Below are 16,186 nucleotides of genomic sequence, written 5' to 3' on the forward strand. Positions count from 1 at the left end.
ATTTCCCTCTTGTACTGATATTCCCTTATTAGTACATTTAAATTTATTTATTTATTTGAGGAATAACTGAACCAAAATTTTACTTCTTACTTGGGCAGTTTTGTCTGTACATTTGTTCCTAAGCAACTGTCTTTCATTCAAGGAAAAGAATATACTGTAGTTTTTCCTCTTTCCCTCTCTTATCACAACAGGATTCCCCCAGGACCAACCCAGCAGTAGAACAGACACTAGGGAGTCTAGGGTTGTTATCTAATTCAGAAGTCCTCAACATTTTTGACACCAGGGACCAATTTCGTAGAACACAGTTTTTCCAGGGGCTGGGGGTTGGTGGGAGGATGGTTTGGGGATGATTCAAGCACATTGCATTTATTGTGCTCCTTATTTCTAATCTAATGCTACCACTGATCTGACAGAAGGTACCAGTCAGTCCAAGGCCGAGAGTTTGGGGACCCTGCTCTAAACTGCCTGGCTGGCTTTGTTCCTGCCATTTATGCTCACCTCCACTGACCAGTGTGGACCACTAGCTCCAGGTATCTCAGGCAATGGGAGAAGCAGTCTCTACTTTGGTCCAGAAAAAGAAATTTTTTGAGCCACATTAAATGTTTTCAAAAGTTATAGCACCCTCTTATTTCTGGTGTGGTGTGATACCCTCATATTTCACCAGGCATGTGCTTTCAAAGATTCCTGTGGGCAGGGTGTTGAGTAGACACTTGAGTCCCAGGAACTAGTCCTTCTCCACCTGCTTTAAAAGCCTGTGGTCCAGTGCAAATCAGACAATTATAACTAGTAGCTCATTTTTTTGAAAGCATTTTCATTGAACTAACAGGATTCTTTCTTCCTTTTCTCCTAAAGTTTAGCTTACATTTTACTTGTTAATAAAATAGTGAGTAACTGGCATCCAGGAGGTACTCAGCAAATACTGCTGGTAGATGGGTAAGTAAGAGCTGTTCTCATGTAAAATGTGACTAAAGAATCTAACTCTGATCAAAAATTTCTTCTACAGCTTGCTGTTGTGTAATCTGTGCCATTTTTAGCCCTTTAAACTTGGATATACTTTACATTTGTGTTTTCTTGGCCTGGACAATTAAAAAAATCCATGTCTCTGTTGTAAATGCTGACTTTTCTGCTGTTGTGATCATACTGGACATGGTTCCATGGTTTGGAGAACACAGAGTTCCAATCATTCTACCCAACATGACTCTGGTGACCCCACTTCAACTTGCTCTAATGCAACCATTTGCCCCAGCAAAGTGGCCTTATACACTTCTATCCTCCTGATTCTAAATTGCACCAAGTATGTCAGACATGTTGATGCAATGATTACGTCTTTACTTTCTGTTGGTGGCTCTAAAATAATAACTGAAGTTGACAGCCCAAAGCAGCAGAAAGGTCATGGGCTTTGGGACCAATATTTGGGTTCAAATCTTGTGGGATTTTTCCATATTTTTGAGAATTCACTTTATTTTATCCAAACTTTATTTTCTGTGAAAAGGTAATAGTAATAGATACTGTATAATAGTGTTGCAAGGATTTAGTGAGATGATCAAAGGGTATAGTTACACATTCAATAAATGGTAACTATTGTTACTGAATGAAAAATATAATATTTTGTCAAATAATTGCCTTATATGACATGAACTTCAGTCTGAGGTATACTTCTAGACTGATTCTAAATTCCTTTGAAAGTTAGGGTTTTGGTGTGTTTTTCATATGAACATCAACACTTCATTTGTGTTGCTAGAAAACTAGCAGCAGCTATGATTTCATTTAGTATTTAATAACAGTTTTTGTTCTTGTAAGGCCACCTTTTGAAATTCACAAACCCTCTATTAATCTGTATGTTGTACTTACAGTACCTCTTTACCAAAACAAGAAAACAAACCCAAATTCCTTCTTCCCTGGGGAAAAGTAAAATTTGTTTTGATTTTTAATCACCCATAATCTCACAATGCAGAAATAAATAATCATTGTTATGGTTTTGGAATACATTCTTCCAATGTTTCTTTTTGCATGCATTCTTGTACAAAATGGAATAATGGTTTCATGTCATTATATGAATATTTTTTGTTGTCTTCATTTGGGTCTCCTAAAACTAAACTTTAATGATTTGAATATAATAGATTGTTTGGGAGGTGGTCTCAGGAAACAGTCAGAATGGAATTGGGATGCGAGACAAGAAAGCTAATGAAGGCAGTAATGGATGTATCATCAAGCATGTTGCCAGGATGGGCTACTGGAGCGTAATCCTGCAGGGGTACTTTAGGAGACAGTGGAGCACAAACCTCAAGAGTACCTTCCTGGATGAGTGAGTTGGCATACATCAGCTCCTGTCTGTTGACTGAAGGCAGTTGGGGGAGGAGGGCAGAGGTAGCCGTTAAATTTCCTGGCGCTCGTGGGCTGCCTTGTACTTCAGCAAAATTGACTCTGGGGCAGAGAAAGCGCTCAGGGAGAGTTGCAGGATGTCAGGCTAGTGTGACATGGAAGTGAGCAGGGCTTATGGGGAGACACTGACAACAGCAACTCAGCCATGTTATTAAAGCTGGCTATAGAACAGTCTACACTGTGCACTAGTGCCTCTCCGAGGGTTACACTTCTGCAGTTATTTCTTTCTCTAGTATCTGGTCCTCCTCACAGCAAAATTTCTCACAGGAGTTGTGTTCAACCAATGTCTCCAAGCCTTTGTACATGGTTCTCTGCTCAACACATTTTACAGGGTTTCTATCTCTCTTCAAAATACTGCTTTTAATAAGTCACCAAAACCCTCCATTTGCCAAATCCAATTACTTTTCTGTCTTAACTTACCAGCATCTCGGAAGCCTAGGCTCTATCTTTTTCTGCACTTCTGTGACTGCATGTGCATGCAGGCTCAGTCACTCAGTCGTGTCTGACTCTTTGTGACCCCATGGACTGCAGCCTGCCAGGCTCCTCTGTCCATGGGAATTCTCCAGGCAAGAATACTGGAATGGGTAGCCATTCGTTTTTCCATGGGATCTTCCCAACCCAGGGACCGAACCCATGTCTCCAGCATTGGCAAGTGGATTCTTTACCATTGAGCCACATGGGAAGCCCTTCTCTCCCATTTCAGTCTGTTCAAGTGGGTCTCTACCTGCAAATGTTGGAGGGTCTCAGGGCTCAGTTTTTGGCTTCTCTCTCCTTCTCTCCTTTTGGTTTTTTCTATATATTTAATTTCTCTAATGAAAATTCTTACATAACTATGGGAAAATGTCAACACTTTATATAATCTGTTTGGAATATATGTACTAAGGAGATATCTCCTTTGGTCTATTTCATGCTCACTATATCTTTGCATTAATTGCTTTTTTAATATTAACATATTAATTTTCCCTTCTGTTTATTTTAAAGAATGCAGGAAAGTGGGAAACAAACAAGCACCATTGCAATTAAAAGATGTTACTTTTTTATGGAAATGAAACCATAGGCGGTTCAGTTGGATGAGAGGCAGAGATAGATGACAGTGCATAACACTCATTACCTTCTGCCATTTTTAGAGGCAACTTCATAATTCCATTCTCCCAAAATGATTTATCTCTTTGAGCAAAGATCTATTCCAGGTGCCTTTGACAGTCTTCCAGGGAATTGACATTTTTTTTAACCAAAATAAATGGAAGTCTGAAGATGCAATGCCTGGTATATACAGTAGATGAATCAGAACTTCCCAGCCATGCCCTAACAGCTTTTGCCTGGTCATCAGAGATACATGCAGTCTTGTGGTACCCTGATGGAAGATCATGCATTTTCTTTTGACTAATTCTGGACACTTACTTTCGAGTACTGCTTTCAAGTAGTCTAACTTGAAGCAGTGCTTTTTGGAAATAATCACTTAGTTTTTCAGAAGGAGTTCATACTAGAGGACTCCCTTCCAATCTGACCGTATACATAACATCACCTTCTTTGGATGAAGACTGGCCTTTGGTGTTGGAGGTGTTGGTTCATTTCACTTGCCCCATGACCTCTTCCATCCCACATTTTTATACAGTATCCGTCACAATTTGTTTTTTAAAAAAAATGGAACATTTTCATTATGTTTAAGTAGAGAATTGAATGTGGAAACATAGTCAAGAAGTCTTTTTCACTTATCTGGAATCCAAACATCAAAGAGATGAATATAACAAAGCTGGTGCAAATAATTTTCAATTCTTGATCTGGATATTTTAAGCATATTAGCTATCTCCTGTGTGGCATAATGTTAATTGTTCTTAATTAATGTCTTGATTTGATTGCTATCAATTTGAACTGGTCTACCCACTGTGAACAACAGACTGGTTCCAAATAGGAAAAGGAGTACGTCGAGGCTGTATCTTGTCACCCTGCTTATTTAACTTGTATGCAGAGTACATCATGAGAAACTCTGGGCTGGATGAAGCACAAGCTGGAATCAAGATTGCCAGGAGAAATATCAATAATCTCAGATATGCAGATGACACCACCCTTATGGCAGAAAGTGAAGAGGAACTAAAAAGCCTCTTGATGAAAGTGAAACAGGAGAGTGAAAAAGTTGGCTTAAAGCTCAACATTCAGAAAACTAAGATCATGGCATCTGGTCCCATCACTTCATGGGAAATAGACAGGGAAACAGTGGAAACAGTGTCAGACTTTATTTTTTGGGCTCCAAAATCACTGCAGATGGTGATTGCAGCCATGGAATTAAAAGACGCTTAGTCCTTGGAAGGAAAGTTATGACCAACCTAGAGAGCATATTAAAAAGCAGAGACATTACTTTACCAACAAAGGTCCATCTAGTCAAGGCTATAGTTTTTCCAATGGTCATGTATGGATGTGAGAGTTGGACTGTGAAGAAAGCTGAACGCCAAAGAATTGATGCTTTTGAACTGTGGTGTTGGAGAAGACTCTTGAGAGTCCCTTGCACTGCAAGGAGATCCAACCAGTCCATCCTAAAGGACATCAGTCTTGGGTGTTCATTGGAAGGACTGATGCTGAAGCTGAAACTCCAATACTTTGGCCACCTCATGAGAAGAGTTGACTCATTGGAAAAGACCCTGATACTGGGAGGGATTGGGAGCAGGAGGAGAAGGGGAAGACAGAGGATGAGATGGCTGGGTGGCATCACTGACTCAATATACATATGTTTGAGTAGACTCCGGGAGTTTGTGATGGACAGGGAGGCCTGGCGTGCTGTGATTCATGGGGTCGCAGAGAGTCAGACACGACTGAGCGACTGAACTGAATTGAACTGAACCCACTGTGGAGCATAGTCCAGTGAGAAATCTTTGCATGAAACTTCTCAAATCATTTTTGACATGCTGGATCAGTCACAGGACCTTCTCCATATACTGAACAATTTTTTTTTTAAATTTCAGTTGTGGTTTTATCTTCCCTGAAATAGTAAAGCATAATATGCTGAAAATGTTGCTTTTTTTCATCCGTCTTCAATATTAAAATGGCTACACAGAAATTCAGCAATTTTGAAAAGGATTTTTAAATGCATGCTGATATTACAGCTGTCATAATACAATTTAAGAAAATTGTTTTGAATGGAGTTAAAGACAATTAAGCACTATTAGAGCCATCACATGGGGAAAAAAATGAACACAAATTTTGACAAACCTAACCGTTTGCACAGTTACAAATTTGCATCATGTGTCCCTGAGATTTGTTTGGGAATGAATTGTCAAGTCCAACAAGACTGAATCTCTTCTTAGCTGTTATCTCATCATCCTCACTAGAGTCAATGACTGGCTTCATTAGTTCAGCATAATATATTCAGTGTTCATCCATGTTGTAGTAGGAATCAGTATATTTGAAAAGTAATATTCTATTGCACATAAAACCACTTTTTATTTATTCATTCATCAGTTGATGTAACTTGGTTCCCCCCTCCCCAACACACTTTTTGGCTTTTACAAATAGTGCTACTGTGACATTTGTATGTAAGTTTTCATGTGGATATGTGTTTCATTCATCTACCTAGGAGCAGAATAGTTGGGTTAAATGGTAACTTTCGAACTGTACCACATACCAGTCCTGCCAGCTAGTATGAGGGTTCCAATTTCTTTACATCTTCTCCAACACTTGCTATTGTCTTTTTAGTTATAGTACACAACCATTTAAGATCAGTAAACATGCGCAGATAAAGCTCTTATGACATTTCTCTCATGTTTGTAAGCTCTGTGCGTGGCCTAGTGGTCATGTGCTTAGAAGGCATTCACTAAACATGTGTTCAATGAATGAAAACAAACAAACTTTTTTTTGTATTAATATGTTGCCTTAGGTTTTAGTTTTCACAAAGTGCATTCACAAGTTTTGTGGCTCACAGTAATCCTGCAGGAAGTAGAAAGAGTAGGGATTTCCCATTGTCGATCTGAGATAGGTTAGCTAATGAGCAAAGCATCTAGGTCTCTGGTTCCCCAGCTTCATATTTAGTCATGCCTGTGCAATCCAATACTGGTTCTCAATATCTCTTTGAAATATCCTATTAGTTAATGTGCATAAAAGAATGCTAAGTTTAAAAACATCTTAGAAAAAAAAAAGACAGCTGAAGGTGAAGGGAAGGAGTATATTTAGCAGTTTGGAGATGGTTAATTATAGTCTTGAGATAGTTGTAGGGATTGGAGAGTACGTCTGGGGTAGCCTGACAAGGAAAGTCACTAGATTTCCAACTTCAACAAGAAATTTATTCCTCTTTGAAGTAGAATTAGTAGCTGAGAATTTACAGGCCTGGAAAATGTACAGAATATTAAAGAGTAAATCAGGTGAGGACTGATTATGTAGGTTGTAGATTGCATTATCTGAGAAAGAACTAATACCAGAAAGACATATAACTGAAAAAAAAAATTTCAGCTCTAATTGTCTTGTTTTTCACAACAGAAACTTTAAACATGCATGGAATATCAATAAAATGGCATAATAAACCCCCATCATGCCCATCAATTAAAAATTATTAAATTTTGCCATTTTTATAGGTTTGATTTATAAAAAATGTTTGAATATATTATAGCTTTCTTTAAAATCCATTTCCCCTCCAACCTTACTGTGGTATAACTGGCAATCAAAAATTTATGATTTAAGATGTACAACCACATTACTTGATAGACACTGTGAATTATTCACCACAGCCAAGCCAATAAACACAGCCATCATTTTCCACCTTAGCCATTTTTTCTTTCCTCTTTTTTATATTGAGAACACGCAAGATTTATTTTTCTAGCAAATTAAAAGTACGTAGTACAATATTGTCAATTGTAGCCATATTGCTGTACACCAGTTCAACAGTTATTCATCTTGAATAACTGAAGCGAAAGCCATTATTAATACCATTTTAGCCAAGCTACATGGGAAATTATCAGAGTAATAAAGTGTTCCTGTTACAAGCACCACAAGTTGTTGATCTTTCTTCAACTTGTAAGGAATGGAAGAGAAGTTATTCAGTGGGCATGACAGCCACACAAATAACTAAAGACAAGTGGGAGTTCAAGATTTTGTTCATTCAGTCCTACAGCCATTCATTCATTCAGACAGTGTATTCAAGGTAGTTTTCAAACACAATGTCCATCCACCAGTGAGACAGATCATGCTGGAATTGGACTTGAGTCCAAATCAGGATTCATCATTTACTGATTCAAAGATCTTGAAGAAGTACTGTCCTTGAGCCTCATTTTTCTCATCCATAAAATAAGGATGATAATACCTTCTTGAATAGGGCTTTGTTAAAAGAAAGGAATGTTCTGCAGACATATGTTCAACCTGTGTTCTGCAACATATGTTACTGTTATTTGCCTATGCTCTGAGCATATGGTGAAAGAAATCATAAGGCAGTCTCTCTGTCCCCATATCCCCTTTCCCAGTCTAAGAGAACAGTAAAAGGCTCACAAAGGTTCCCCACATAATGCAGCATATGAGAGGCCAAAAACCTGCTCCCAGTGACAGTATCTATTCATCTTCCAAAATCATTTGAGTTCTAATTTTTTTAATCACCTTTCTTTATGTCTTAAATGGACTTCCCAGGTGGTTCCAGTGGTAAAGAACCTGCCTGCCAATGCAGGAGACATAACAGACATGGGTTTGATCCCAGGATTGGGAAGATGCCCTGGAGAATGAAATGGCAACCCACTCCAGTATTCTTGCCTGGAGAATCCCCTGGACAGAGGAGCTTGGCAGGCTAGAGTCCATAGGGTTGCTAAAGGTCAGACACAACTAAAGCATCTTAGCACACAGGATGTCTTAAACACTATGTCTTAAACATAATATGTGCTGAACCCTGCTGTTGTCCAAGGTCAAATGCTTGCCACAGATTGTGTTGCCCAACCCAAGTTTTTGAGCCTGACCAATGCACAGTGAGTCCAAAAAAACTGAAACTTCGGAGATTGAAGCAGAGAACCATTTATTCTAAGGGCCAAACAAGGAGTACAGGCAGCTCATGCTCAAAGAACTTGAACTCCTTGATAAAATTCAAGGGAGGGTGTTTAAAGGCAAGATGAGGGAGAGAGTTTCAGTGTACATGATTAGCTCCTGCACAGTTTTCTAAGTGGTTGTCGATGAGGTAACATAGTTGTGTTGCAGGAGTTAAGGTAATCAGTCCTCAGGTTCTAGCAGGTCTGGGGCTATGTGTTCATGATCAACATGCAGTGAACTTATTTCATCTAGTGGGGTGTTCAGTACCTGCAAAAAAAAACTCAGAAATGTGGATTTGACATTGTTATCTATAATTTTTTGTTACTGCATGTTCATATTATTTGAATCATTAATTCCTAAGCTAGCCTTTGTGCCCTGGGAGACTAAAGCTTTCTCATCAATACAAACAAAAGGCAGCAGAAGACAGTGTAGAGAGAGTGTATGCGGGAGAGGGTGAGGTTGGGGGGAGTGGAGGGGAGTGTGCTGCAGAATCTGTCCTTTGAAGGCTCCGTAGGGTCTTTCCGGTCACAGTTGATGAAACTCTCATAGCACCCCTGTTTGATACTGATGAAGGTAGGGTGAACGGAGGGTGGGTTGCCTTCCACCAGCTTTTTCCTAGTCTTCCTTTCAGTCCAGAGGGCATTTCTGAGTAGCAGTAGCAATTGATGTCTCAGTTCCTTCTCCATCTTCTGGGTGAGTGCCTGGGTTCAGATGAAGCACTTCACAGAATTTGCAGCCAGGTGCCAGTATGTGTGTGATTGGGTGCTGGACCTAGTGTGCTAGGAAGTCTGCCTACTTGCCTCCATCAACTGCACTGGAGGCCTCGCCTTACACCTGCCTGTAGCTCCTGGTAGCTTTGCTTGCCCCCTCTTAATCATGCACGGCAACCCACTCTAGTATCCTTGCCTGGAGAATTCCATGGACAAAGGAGCCTGGTTGACTACAGTGCATAGGGTAGCAAAGCGTCAGAGGGCAGAGCCAGTGACTTTTTACTTTCATAATCAAGCACCCCGGAACCAGGAGCTCAACTTCTGTCTCCTAGGGCTCAGGCCATGGCCCTTCACCGGCGCCCCCAGGTGGCCTGGGGAGGCGGTGTGGCCAGGGGAGGCGGAGACTGAGGGTGTCCCCACCCCCTCCCCGCCCCGCCCCACCGCCAGGAGCCCTACTTGTGGACGCAGGTGGCTCTCTGACTTCTACTGAGCCGACCTACGTGGCAGCCGGGGCTCCAGCCGCCCCTCCAGCGCCTCCAGGAGCTCATCCTGGCTAGCAAGATGCAGCCAGTATCCTCGGAGGTGAAACCCAACCCCCTGCAGGAGGCGAACTTGTGCTCATGCCTGTTCTTCTGGTAAGCACCCCGCCTGAGCCGTGACATTCTCCTGCCAGGCCCTTGCCTAGAGTCGCGGGCACCTTTCTGTAGCCGAGGGCTGAGTCCCAGCGAGGAAGCCTATCCCATCTCCAGGGGAAATGCCCCACCCGGGAATGAACTGGGGTCTCCTGCATTTCAGGTGGATTATTTACCAGCTGAGCTACCTGGGTAGTCCAGCAGATCTATTAATGAGCGATAAAAGGGGTGAAAGGAAGGCAGCTTAAGAAAGAAAAAGAAGCAGAGAAATATAATTTGTGAAAACAGATTCATGTCCAGACAGTTCAGATTGGGCTGCCTCCATGTGCTGTAGACGCATGATCACTAGAATTACAAGCTCAATTTCTTAATTGCTTCTTTGATCTTATCCAAGGAGATAATTGGATTTCTACAGGGTTTTTTTTTTGTGTGTCTGTGCAGAACAATTCTATCAATGCTGCTATGTAGCAGCTCCTTTTGCCAGCCTTTCACTCTCAGAATAATAAACTACAACCACAGCCAACTTCATGAAACATCTTAACCTCTCAGATAAAGGACTCAGCCTATCTTGGCAGCTGACAGTAATCCAGAACCCTAAAAAATTCCAGAAGCATCTTCTTTTTTTCCCCAAATATTTCTCAGATTCTATCAAACCAACTTGAAAATTTGCTATAAAGTCACTGCCTTCTGGTTTGTCTGACATCAACTTACTTTTTAGATAAATTGACTTTGCTTTTCTTGAATCAAGATATTTGCCAACTCTGTGTATCTGTATAAATATCCCTCAAAGCTCAGAGTCTGACAGCGAAAAGCACTAACTAATGATAACAACCCCAAATGCCCTGGGAAGAATATAAGATACCACATACTGCTGAGTGTCAGTAGTCATACTGTAAAACTTCCATTTTCTTCCTTTCCTATAAACTTATAATAATAAAAGATCAGGTTAGGTCTTTGTCTGCCTAGTAAAACAGGGTAATCAAACCACTTAAACACCCGCCAGTCCTACCCCCCAAATAGATTCTCCCAGTTCTCCCTGTCCTGCCCTTTCTGAAATATTGTCCAAGTTTAATATGTTACAGTGAAACATTTGGTGCTCATGGGTAAAGAACCCACTTGCCAATGCAGGAGACTCATAAGAAACATGGGTTCAGTCCCTGCATTCGAAAGATCCCTTGGAGAAGGAAATGGCAATCCACTCAGTATTCTTGCCTGGAGAATTCCATGCACAGAGGAGCCAGGCGGGTTACAGTCCATAGGGTTGCAAAGAGTTGGACATGACTGAAATGACTTAACACACAAACACACACAATATTTTACTGTGAAATATTGTTGCTTATTGGTTTCTTTCTGCTGATTAACAGGTTTTGGATTCAGATAGATGGAAACAATATAACCGGCCATATGATTTGCTGCAAAATGCAGATAGCCTGTTTTACAAGATGGTGCAAAAACTGGGCAAGGCAGAGGCCTCTGCCCTCACTGAAAGGGCAAAACAGGTGAGCCTGCTGCAGGGTGTTGTGATTACAGTTTGTCTCCTGGTTCACTCTTCAGCATTTCCACCAGGGGTCTCTGTGCCTTTTTCAGTCATAAACCTCCAGAGACTAAGCTTCATGACTGGGTCTTAACAACACATGGCAGGTTGAAGGCAGGTCTGCTGATAATCTGCAGCAGTGGTGGGGGTGGGGTGTAGGATGAGTGTGCACTTCTGTGAATGCACACCTGTGCCTCACAGACAGATTTTGGATAGGACTCACCAGACACTTAGACCTTAGGTTTAGATTCCCTTAGAGCATGGGACACTCTCATATTACAGACCTTTTAAGTTTCATTCTGTCTTGTGCTTAGGACATTTGTGATGCAAGTGCTGTCAAGGAATATCCAGGAAATTTGAGAGTTTAAGGAAAAAAATTGGAATACGTTGAGTCTAGGAAGATTAACTAGGGAAAGGTATAAGTTGCTTCTCTTTCCAACCTGTAAAGAAAACTCCTACATGATACTATCACTTAATCCCTAATTCTTTGTTGTTTAGAATTTTATCCAGTTACCCCCTCCCCGCCCATGCTCCCTCTAACTTCCAGAAGAAGACAGATTGTCATCAGGATGAATCAGGAATTCACAAATCGTAACACTGTCCTCTGAATGGGGCTTGAAGATGAGGTGTGTGAAAGCACTAAACACTGTACACGGTGAGGAAGGCGCTCGGTGAGCGACCTTCAGTCACGTGGGGTCTTTCTCATGAAGGTGAGGTGGTATGTCTTCTACAGATGTGACAACTGAAGTCTAATTTAAGGGACTTAGCCATTGTCATACATCCACCTGTAATTCATTCTGGAACAAGATGGGATTGACACTGATGGGAAGAGAGAGGGAGGGAAGATGTGGTGTTCTTGCTACTTGAGATGCATGGTTCAGGGTGGTGTGTGGTTTCCAGCTGCCTGCGGTGATGCTTCCCCACTGAAGATTTATCTCTGGGTATTAAACTATGGATGCATTTTGCCTTCTTCATACTTCTCTGCATTTCCCAGATTTTCACTTGTAAATAGAATCAAATTACTTGTGTAATATTGAAAATATCTGTTAAAGAAAGCATGCCCCAGTATCTAACAGTATTTCCATATGAAAAAATGTATCTAAAATGTGGTTTAATTTCCCTCTGTCACTGTTTCATCTCAATCCTCCTTAGAAATGAGGAAATGCACAGCAGTACCTTCCACTGTTCATAGGGTAGGAGATGGCTTTATAAGTACTGTATTGTATGCAAATGTTGAGAAACTGAACATGGAGCTCTGTATTTTTTTGGTGCCTAAAATTCACAGAGTGCTTTCATCTATTAGAGTGTCTCCCAGTCAGTTTCCCTCCTGAGACCTGATAATCATTTGTGATTTCCCATATAACCGAGTCACAGAAAAATCAGTACTCTTACAAAATCCTTTTGTTCTTTTGAACTTAGGCATTACACATCAAAGAGCAGTGCCCCCACCTATGTGTCAAAGTGTTCATTTAGAAACTATATCATCCTTATGTATGCTCAAGACATTGCATAATGAGAAATTGATCTCAGAATTTTAGATATTTCCGGATAAGATAATAGGGTTCAATATCCTCATTTTACAGGTGAGGAAACAGAGTCCTCTTAGAAGGAATGTGGTCCTATGTATATAACTGCTGTTAAGCTAGTTTGTAGCAGACACAGAATTAGAAATCTGTTCTTTAAGTAAATGTTTTAAATCACGTGTCACAAATGATATGTTCAGAAGCTGGCATAGGTCATAGAATGAGAAATCTTGTGATTCCTGGTCTAGTAATCCTGCACCTACTCTAAGAATATTAATGGTAAGTTACATTTGTGTAATTCTTTATAATTTATTTTACGTAGCTCTCACATGTATGATTTCACTGACATTTTTTATCCCACATCTGGATGAGGAGATTGGGTCCAGGGCTCACTTGAGGTCACAGAGCTGGTCCAGGAAGCACAGAGAGGGAATTGCTGAGGGAGACTGACTGCTGTTCTAGGTACTGCATTCTCTGTTGAGTCCAAGAACACTCCTCCTCTCATGTGGTAGCCTCAGTGGGGCCATCACCCAAGTTCACAGAGTGGAACCAGAGGTCCAAGAACCTTCTCTTGGATTTCAGTTCTGCCACTGGCTCACGTCACCACTACAGAAAGAAATGCATTTCTTGATCCTCATCCCATCTTGACATTATTTCTGCATACTCTGCATCTTCTTAGGAGGATAAACTCTCAGATTATCAGTTTTTTGAATTTACAAGCATGAGATATCAATGCATTGTTCAGAGCTGTAACAGCAGTATGATTAGCCAAAATCACAAGCTTTTGACTCTAATAGAGCAGGATTCATTCATCTGAAAAGAAAACCCAACATCTGGGAAAAGGTGCTCCCACCTCACATTTTCTTGAACTGGTAGCTCAGGTGAACTGATCACTGTCTGATTGACCCTGATCCGTGAAGTAGTAGAGAAAGTACCTTTTAGATTCATAAAGCTGAAGGGGGCATTAGTTTGCTAGGGCTGCCATACAAAGACCACAGAGCAGGCGACTTAAACAACAGAAACTTGTTTCCTCACAGCCCTGGGGCTGAAAGTCTGGGGTCAAGGTGTCGGTAGGGTTGGTCTCCTCTGAGGTCTCTCTCCTTGGCTTGGAGATGCCGTCTTCTCTCTGTGTCTCACATGGTGTTCCCTCTGTGTGAGCCTGTGTCCTGATCTCCTCTTCTTATGAGAACTCCAGTCTGTTAGATTAGGACCGACCTGTATGACTTCATTTTAACTTTATTGCCTCTTTAAAGACCCTGTCTCCAAATACAGTCACATTCTGAGGTACTGGGGGCTTAGGACTTCAACATGTAAAATTGGAGGGGACACAGTTCAGCTCAAACAAAGAATAAATGCCTGTCATCCATTCTGTTCTGTGATGAAGCAGATCTGGTTGAGGTTTCTTTGTTCCCAGTGTGTAACAGAGGTGTCATTTTGTCTACTAATGAAATTACTAAATACAACCCAGAAGTTATAAAATTCTCATACCCTAGCTCTAGGAGCCTGGTCCAGTTGGATAGATGGAGGAGGCACTTAGCCTCCACATGGTCTTGTGTCCCCCAAGGTCTCTGAGCCTCAGGTCCTTAGCTGTGTGTAGAGCAGGGATTACAGCCCTGGCAGATTCTTCACAGTTATTACAGGGATCAGATGAGAGAGCAGATGCTCAAGTGCTTTGAGAATATAGAGCATTTACCATATAAAAGTGGGATCATTTTTTAAAAGACTGGAATCAGAAACCTTGCCTTCCAGTAATAAAAAAATATACCCATAGTTCTGCTAGATAGCTTTAGAGACTCTTCAATCAGGAGTCCCCAGCCTCTGGGCCCCAGACTGGTACCGTCCACGGGCTGTTAGGAACTTGGCCACACAGCAGGAGGTGAGTGGTGGGCAAGTTAGCAAAGTTTCATCTGCTGTTCTCCATCACACCCCATTGCTTACTTTATACCCGAACCTCCCCCTACCCCTCTAACCCCTCTACACCCATCCAGGAAAAATTGTCCTCCATGAAACTGGGTTCCTGGTGCCAAAAAGGTGGGGGACTGCTGCTCTAAATAATTCAAATGTAGTTTTAATAAAGAGTTTTAAAATAAATGACACATCTACTGCTGCAAAATTTAAAAACTTTTTAAAACTCTCTTAAGTGCTCGCTACGGCAGCACATATACTATAATTGGAATGATACAGAGAAGATTAGCATGGCCCCTGCACAAGGATGACATGCAAATTTGTGAAGCATTCCATATTTAAAAAAAAAAAAACAAACTCTTTTAAAAATTTATCAACAAAAGTAAATCGCTCTCCTTCCTATCATCACACAACTCCTCCCCAGGTGGAGCCCTAGCACCACTACTGACTGTGCATTGAGAAGAACTTGTGAATATGTGGTCTTCCTGTTTTTAAGCACAAAGATAGCTGTTCTTTCCTTTTTTCATTTAATATTGCATCGCAGATTGTATCAATGCATATAGTTCTTATTCTTTTCAGTGGCTACATAGTATTATGCTTTCTCCATTTCCTATTCCTTATTTTCAGTGCTTGTCAATCAGAGTTTATAAAATACAGGGATTACAACCTGATATTAACATCCAAATTTGCTGTGTTAATTTTATGTGTGAAAATGAGAAACCCTTGGGCAGATGCTATTAATAGATTTCCTAGCCTCTTTGCAACCCTGTTTTTAATGTATCTCTGGGTTTTTAGTTAGTAAGATGATTTTACTTATCAATTTGCTCCAGTGATAAAACATATCTGTGAGTCAGAATGATCAGAGCTCTTGTGGATTTACAGGTTGTTTAACATTAACCACTGAGGGTTTTAATGGGGCTACATCCTCCACAGAATAAATACATCCCTGGGTTTTTAAATTGTGCCTCCACGAGTGATGTGATTGCTTCACATGGAGAAGTGGACCTAGAAAGGTGTTGCTATGGGAGAAGGACTTTAAAACTCTTAAAAATGCTGTTGTTTTTCTCTCCGCCACCCACCACCCCCCAGGTGCACTTCAAAAAGTATAGCCAGATGTTACTCACAGTGACCATGTGGTTATGAATGTTTCCAGTAGACAGCCTTCAGCCTTCACAATTTTTGAGTCAACTCTGTGATTCTACCATGAGCGCATGTCAATTCCAAAGATGCTTTTCCACTAGTAAATTATATTATATATTTTGTTTGTACCAGAAACAAATATTTACACTTTGCAAGATATTAATGTGTTATTTTTCTCCAACTTTACTTGATGATTTCAAATTCTTGCAAGAGTATTTATTAGGTTTATTTATATGTTATACTACTTTCTTTTTATCCAAATCAGAGGTGCAGTTCAGTTCAGTTCAGTCGCTCAGTCGTGTCCGACTCTTTGTGACCCCATGAATCGCAGCACACCAGGCCTCCCTGTCCATCACCAACTCCCGGAGTTTA

General features: G+C 40.8%; 1 protein-coding gene and 1 non-coding gene across 2 annotated transcripts in view; both read left to right on the plus strand.

The window, feature by feature from the left end:
* The window catches only part of LOC122447477 (ATP-binding cassette sub-family C member 4-like), a 1,659,665-nt gene that overhangs the window by 1,053,615 nt on the left and 589,864 nt on the right, over positions 1-16,186 (plus strand). The gene's annotated exons all lie outside the window — the stretch shown is intronic.
* LOC122447736 lies at positions 14,910-15,016 on the plus strand. Its single transcript, XR_006271384.1, has one exon. It is a non-coding gene; the product is annotated as a U6 spliceosomal RNA (small nuclear RNA).

This window comes from Cervus canadensis, chromosome 9 (assembly GCF_019320065.1).
Source record: "Cervus canadensis isolate Bull #8, Minnesota chromosome 9, ASM1932006v1, whole genome shotgun sequence".
Taxonomy (NCBI): domain Eukaryota; kingdom Metazoa; phylum Chordata; class Mammalia; order Artiodactyla; family Cervidae; genus Cervus; species Cervus canadensis.